This window comes from Salmo trutta, chromosome 33 (genome assembly GCF_901001165.1).
Source record: "Salmo trutta chromosome 33, fSalTru1.1, whole genome shotgun sequence".
Classification (NCBI taxonomy): Eukaryota; Metazoa; Chordata; class Actinopteri; order Salmoniformes; family Salmonidae; genus Salmo; species Salmo trutta.
The window spans coordinates 1,730,757-1,731,080 of record NC_042989.1 but is presented as its reverse complement, the minus strand read 5'-3'; positions in this window follow the sequence as shown (position 1 = coordinate 1,731,080).

Sequence of the window (324 nt, the reverse complement as noted above, 5' to 3'; positions counted from 1 at the left end):
AAAATAAAGGGAACACTTAAACAACACATCCTAGATCTGAATGAAAAAAGAATCTTATTAAATACTTTTTTCTTTACATAGTTGAATGTGCTGACAACAAAATCACACAAAAAAAAAAAATCAATGGAAATCCAATTTATCAACCCATGGAGGTCTGGATTTGGAGTCACACTCAAAATTAAAGTGGAAAACCACACTACAGGCTGATCCAACTTTGATGTAATGTCCTTAAAACAAGTCAAAATGAGACTCAGTAGTGTGTGTGGCCTCCACGTGCCTGTATGACCTCCCTACAACGCCTGGGCATGCTCCTGATGAGGTGGC